Source organism: Triticum dicoccoides, chromosome 2A (assembly GCF_002162155.2).
Source record: "Triticum dicoccoides isolate Atlit2015 ecotype Zavitan chromosome 2A, WEW_v2.0, whole genome shotgun sequence".
NCBI lineage: Eukaryota > Viridiplantae > Streptophyta > Magnoliopsida > Poales > Poaceae > Triticum > Triticum dicoccoides.
In genome coordinates this window covers 59,457,541-59,462,983 of record NC_041382.1, presented here as the reverse complement: position 1 = coordinate 59,462,983, position 5,443 = coordinate 59,457,541, and the positions used below count along the sequence as shown (strand labels likewise).

Genomic DNA, 5,443 nt, shown 5'->3' with positions numbered 1-5,443 from the left:
CCGCGGAGGTTTCGATTGTGACTTTACCGGCGTCATGACCCCTGGAGTCTAGACAGATACCTGATGCCAAGGGGTGTGGTGATTCGGACGTTGCAGTCTCTGCCATTCCCTCGTCTGTGACCATCCTGCATGTGATGCCTGTGAGTGACATGACCATCGAGACAAGTGTGGTTGCACCTACTTCAAATCCAGATGCTCTCTTGACGAAAAAACTTCCTGACTTGCTCGCCACTGTGGAGGTCTCTAGACCTGATTTGGGCAGGTCGATTGCTTGCCTTCTGATAGGACGCCAATAAAAGGCCAACAAAAGAAGGTGAGAAAAGGCAAGAGTGGCGGCATAGGCAAAAGGCGTCTATGCTTGCTTGATGGATGATCTACAGTCTCTTGGCCCGTCCTCTTAGATTGGGTCGTCAGTGTGGGTTGGAAGGTATTTGATGTCTTATGTCGAGGTGTTCTTCGGATTGTGGATGTTGTGTGTGTGGTTGTAGGGTTTTATTGCCATGTGAGTAGTTAGTCCGTGCTCAGTTTGTATCGGTTGTCGTCTGTTTTTTCATTAATTAACTGGGCAATTCTCTTCTTAATTAATCGATGAGGCAAAATTTTTGCCTTCATTTCGAAAAAAAAAACAAAAGCTGAGTGATGCGACATTTGGCAGCCCGCCGACCGACAGCGCGCGCCAGTCGTAATCTCAGGAGCGGCTGCTGCTGGTTTGCTCGTACACCGTACTACAAGGAGCGAGACGGACGGACTCCGCTCGTCGTTTTGATCCGTACGGACGGTGGAGACGGGTTGGTGGGCAGCAACATTTGACTCTGCACCGCAGCTCCAGCTGATCACCGAGTAGCACCGACGGTCCGACGTGGTTAGCGAAAAGCTGCTTTGCGGCCGTTGCTATGCTGGCCTGACCTCCTTCGCGCGGAACGTGCTCCGCGCGCGCCAGCGGCTCGAGCAGTGCGCCACCGTCGCGCCGCGCGCGCGCTGTTGACGACCGGGGTTGGGTTGACTCCAGCTCGCCCGATGGCCCCGCGGGTAGCGGTGGAGACACCGAAACCGCGCGCGCGGGCGCGGCCTCGCCCTCCCCAGCGCACGCCGACACGCCCCGATGCCGATGCCGATGCCGACACGCAGGCTGGACTGACAAGCTTATGTCGTTGAAGGCTCATGCATGTATGTACTACGTAGTGATTGGTAAAATTCATAGCTTGCCACGGGTTACACCTACGGACTCCCTCCCCACCAATCCCTACACCCCCTGATTTTCGCTGTGGGGTCGTCCTCATCCCAACTTCCAAGCAGATAATGACACATCTGGCTTGCCGCGGGCACCTATTCCCTGCGCACGGAGGTGGTCTCTTGCGTGCTGTCCCGGTGGTGCGGACGCAGCTGGATTGACGCGGCTTCGTGCCCTGGCGGCACTATGGCTTGTACGCATCTGACCCCTCCGGGAAAGGGAAACGAACAAGCACGTCCAGCAGATTCCTGACTGTGTAGGATAGGACAAACGATAGCTCAACCCCACGGCCGAAGTCAAAGACCGCTGCAACATGGCACTGTTTTGCATCGCGCTCGCAATGATGCCGCCGCGGCGGCGCTCCTTTCGTTCTCCTCACCATTTCAATGCGTCCGAAAAGAAGAACATGAGCAAGTGGATGAACATGCGTAGTTTAACTGCGGTGCACTTTGCATCACGGTGCGTGCAGAAGACAGACGTAAGTTTGAAATTTAAACACTAGCTAGCTTTGGACGGTGAGATGCAGTCAGCGGCATGCAGAAAACAAAGCTCTGGGAATTACTGTAGGCCCAGCAAGCGAGCATTGACCTATCAATCTAGGGTTTGGACTAAGGATCGATGGGGGTGTTGTCGTTCCCCGTGATGTCAAAGGGAATTACTGTAGGCGACAAGGAGATACTCCAAGAGCATCGTCAGATGGTTTATTATATGTTACTACCATACTACTGCTATTACCTGAAGGAATCCGTCCGTCGTGCATGGTGATGGTGGCATGGCATGTGATAGGAACCAACTGTTTAGTTTATTTCCACCATAATAATGGCCGCTTAGCTAATCTCAAACTCAACTGTGTCGTTGTCCTTGGACCTTAGCTAGACCAGTTCGTAGTTCGTAGTTCGTAGTATATCTATTCCTGGTCGTGTACGACCGATGCTATGCTAGTGGATGAGGCCGGAGCAGGTGGCACAAGTCAAACGGCGTAGTGTCACATGAAGAGCTTTAGATTTTTCTATAAGCGGGGGATCGATCTGGCGTGGAAGTGTTAAACAATTGTACGGTGGGTGCTTACCGCAAGGTGAGATCATGCTGCCATCATAAATCAGCCGTTTTCTTGTAGCAGGACTGGAAAGATTGACCTCAAGATATACGTACGTACGTTCTCAGATAAATGTTCGCAGGACTGTTGAAATGTCGGAAATAAGATTGTTATTATGCCAATTAGCATAATTGAATTTACTGCATTTTCATGTATGGTGAAAAGTGCTGCTGACCGTCTACGTGATCGGTGCGCGATCAAACTGCTTTGTTATGCAGACTGCGTCCTGGATGCTTGACTGGGTTGTAAAGGTCATTTTTTTTCCCTGAAAGAAGAAGATCATTTGAACATGCGGCATATACTTTCAAGCGCTTTTCAACTTTCCAGTGGACCCTGACCTAGGCAAAAGAACAGATCAAGATCTACCTATCCATGATCCATGATCCATGATCCATCCATACATAGTCCATCACCAATAGATTAGATTATTACCGAGTGTTTAGTGGAGGCAATCGAGTGCCGGCTGGACCCCATCGCCATCGGGGTGACACGGGAAGTCGTCGCTCGCGCGGGCACTCGATTAGGAGGGAATGCCTCATAGGATGTCGTCTCATCCTGATTAAACTAAAACCCATGCCGAATTGCCGATAGTATACTGTATCATATGTGCATGTCGTCGTCTCTCTCCTTTTTTTTGCGGGAAGCATGTCGTCGTCTCGATCGCTGACACTGGCCACTGCACGTAGTTTAGTCGATCGGTACAGTGAGTCAGCCAGCTTGCGAGCGATTTTCATGGCGCATTTTTCAGCGCTGACAAACTGGCTGAATCCGTCAACCTTGCTCAGCTTTTGCGCAGCGATCGATCTGATGGGACGAGTATAATAAGAGGGGTGGATCACTACGTGCTCTCTGTCTCTGTGTGCTTCCCCGTATGCAGTGCTGGGTGCCATATTCAGAAACCAAGGGTTTACAGAGAGGAGAGATAGCGATAGCATACTACTACGATCATGTACATATCAGTACTGAAAGAATATGTTACCTCGTCGGCGAAAAGAGCCCGCAGGGAAGGCCACGGTAAGGAAGTGTGTCGTCGGTTGTCTGAACAAAAAACAAGGAATAGATCTCGAGGAGATCGATCGGTCGATCGCTCGAGCACTAACTAAAGATGGTTCAACGGTCCGCCATTTTCGGTCTGTCATCATCCATGAAAATATATTCGTAATTCCATTCCCTCGCGGTGAAGGAAGGGTCAATTCCGATGGAAGCAGAATCTCCACTGCAGAAGGGGGATAAAACAGAGGAGAGAAATCACAAATCCGGGACTAAAAGGCACCCGGCGACGAGCCGACGGCACGGCGATCTCTTGTAGATCTTCCTCCGAGCAAACTAAACTGCTGATCAGACTGCACTGATGACGGCAGCCAATGATAATAACAGTAATTAATCTATCCTTTTCGTCGGCAAAAACAAAAGTAATCTATGTGTAATCAGTTGATGTTGGCTTCAGTGCTTGGCGTGTCCTGCTCGCAAAGCAAGCAGCATTTCAAGCTCGGTGTCTAGCCAGCGGCCAGCAGTGAGATCCCGGCGAGAGCGACAGCGAGCCCACGCCATTCCCGCGATTAAACCGGGGGACGGGTGGATGAAATGGACAGGTAAACCTGCCGGATTGGACGCAGGATCAGGACGGAGGAGCAAACAGCCTCCCACTAATCACGCTGCTCTGTTCACGTCGTTGGAACAAAAAGAAAGATCGCGCCGGCTGGTTCGTTCGTTCCTGCGTCCGTGCACTTGCTAGCGATTTCCCATTGGAGGGAGCGGTACGACTTCTTTCCTTTCCAAAAGCTGTGTGGTGCGTGCGACATGCGCAGCCCGCCGACCGACGGCGCGCACCAGTCCCAGTCGGAATCTCAGGAGCGGCCGCTGCCTGCTGGTTTGCAGGTAGTACCGTAGTACAAGGAGGATCGCCGCTTTGATCCGTACGGACGGTGGAGACGGGTTGGTGAGCAGCAGCATGTGGCATGGCGGAAGAAAATGGTCGCATGCTTCGGAGCGAACGACCCTGTCTATCGTATGACATGTGTATTCGTGAATCTTCAAGCGGCGAGTGTATCTGGTAATTCATCCTTACCATTAATGTAATTACTTTCCAACAGAAATTGATCCCCTTTCATATTATTTGGCAGCCCGCCGCCGGTGCTGGCTTAGTCGCCTCGGCTGCTCCATCTCATGCCACCCATGTCCGGCGAGCTCGCAGTTGAACGCCCCTCGCATCCCTGGTACGGCGAGGGGAAGATGAGAAGCAGGAGCCAGCAGAGAAGCTACTCCGTCGAGCCAGCGGCGGGATCACGGGGAGCCATCTCCGGCGGCGGCGGAGCTCTAGGGCTGATGGTTGCCATGGAAAACGTCGTGAGTCTGCGGCTACTTCTCGATGTTGGGTCAACCTGGTCTTCGAATGGTTTTCAGCATGCATATAGCGGCACAGCTTGCATGCAACGGTAGTAGTAGTTATTACTTAGCTATGAAGTGATAGAAGGTAGTAGTAGCTGCATGTCGGCAGTAGTAATTTCCTGAGCAGTAGTAGCTAAGCTTTACAACCTAAGTCATGATGTCATTTAGGCATTGGACGTCAGCACATGCGTTCTATAGTCGGTTTGTAATCCCCTATAAAAGGAGCACTACTCCATCGATATAAGATCATTCCACTCCGATCAATTCAAATAGTATCTTTTCTCAAGTGTAGCTCCATCGCACTAGTCTGCGTGTGCGTATTAGCCTAGAGAGTCTGAGCGTACCATCACTTTGCTCTTCTACCGGTCATCTATCAGTATATTCGAGTGCTAGCGAGTAGTTCTGGGCTAACAATTGGCATCAGAGCCTCAGGTTGTAGTAGCCATGGCCGGGGCAAAAGGAGTGCAGCAGCGCACCATCTTGGGTGGTTCCCAATCGCGGCCATCACAGAAAGGCTTCCAGTCGCCGGCTCCGGAGGAGCGGCGAGGGCGCAGCCGGTCCAGGCGCAGCCATCGCGGTGAGGTCGTGGTTAGGGAGATCGTGCGCGAGACCGCAGTCGGCGGTAGCGTACCCATCACCTTCCCGATGCTCACACGCTCGAACTACAACGAGTGGGCGTTGATCATGGAGTGCAACCTCCATGCGGCGAGCCTCTAGGCTCCCATGGA

The 5,443-nt window shown here is 52.1% G+C and overlaps 1 long non-coding RNA gene across 1 annotated transcript; it reads left to right on the top strand.

Annotated features, from left to right (window-relative positions):
• Positions 1-3,949: 3,949 nt before the first annotated feature.
• Positions 3,950-4,969, top strand: LOC119358928. The gene is made up of 3 exons (XR_005172334.1): positions 3,950-4,084; positions 4,206-4,380; positions 4,451-4,969. It is a non-coding gene; the product is annotated as an uncharacterized LOC119358928 (long non-coding RNA).
• The last annotated feature ends 474 nt before the right edge of the window (positions 4,970-5,443 follow it).